Source organism: Orycteropus afer, unplaced genomic scaffold (assembly GCF_000298275.1).
Source record: "Orycteropus afer afer isolate SDZICR_OR568_19922 unplaced genomic scaffold, OryAfe1.0 scaffold00218, whole genome shotgun sequence".
NCBI classification, from domain to species: Eukaryota; Metazoa; Chordata; class Mammalia; order Tubulidentata; family Orycteropodidae; genus Orycteropus; species Orycteropus afer.
In genome coordinates this window covers 2,579,146-2,580,253 of record NW_006921805.1, presented here as the reverse complement: position 1 = coordinate 2,580,253, position 1,108 = coordinate 2,579,146, and positions in this window count along the sequence as shown.

The following is a 1,108-nucleotide window of genomic DNA, read 5'->3' as shown; positions in this document are numbered from 1 at the left end:
TATATATATATATATAGAGAGAGAGAGAGAGAGAGAGAGAGAGAGAGAGAGAGAGAGATTAAAACCTTGACAGCAACTAAAACCAACAAATAATGGAACTGAAATTTTGTTTTTATTTCTAAATCTATATATTTTGTTTATGTATTTACAAAAGACCAGAAAATGGAATTACATTTTACTTTTTCTATTTTTACCTTTTTCTGTGTTTTTGGAGTTTTTAGTAATTACTGAAAGTATGTATTATTTTTATGAGCAAACAAGAAAACAAGAGATTTCCAGTAAGGTGGAGGAATAGGCAGACAAGCAACACAGATCCTCTTCAACAAAGAAAAGAAAATACCAACTGACAGAGATACAGAAGATAATCCTGGAGCCCTGAGCTTTGAAAGGAACTATACAAATGTGGATTAGGCACCAACTAGTGGAAAATCCTGAAGGAAAACAGTGAGTACAGAGATGGTCGGAACTGTGGACTGTCAGCTACTCCAATGGAACCAACAGCCTGAATATTTCCAAGTGGTGTTGGGACTTGAGAATTGACCTATAGATCAGCCCTGGTCACCAAGGGTGGCAGGGATGACTGTGCTGATGGCCTGTGACTGGGAAGGGAAACAGCAAAGTGGGAGACAACCTGAGCTGTTGACTTGCCACTGTCCAGAGGGTGCAGCCATTTTGATTGTTTACAAGTGGTGGCCTTCTTGGATATTTAAAGTGACCGAGGGCCTAGGCATTTTGAATCTTTCCAAATGGCAACCATTTTGGATTTTAAAGTGAGAGCATTCTCATTGGGATTCCAGGAACCTAAGAATAGGCTTTGTTTGCCAAGATCAGCAGGGACATACAAGAGGCTGACAACAGGAAAGGAGGCAGGTGGTGAGTGTATAAGTGCTGCCCACTAGCAAATAGAGGAGCACAGCACAGTACCCTGCTTGCGTAGATAACATACAAAGAAAACAAAAATCATGGGCAAATCACTCCAACATACAATCATCAGTTAAATATAAACACAAAAATGTCACAATGCCTCGGAGACAACAGAACATCACAGTCCACACAAAGAAGCAAGATAAAGCAGAACAAACAAGGGACCAGGACACAGACCCAAAAC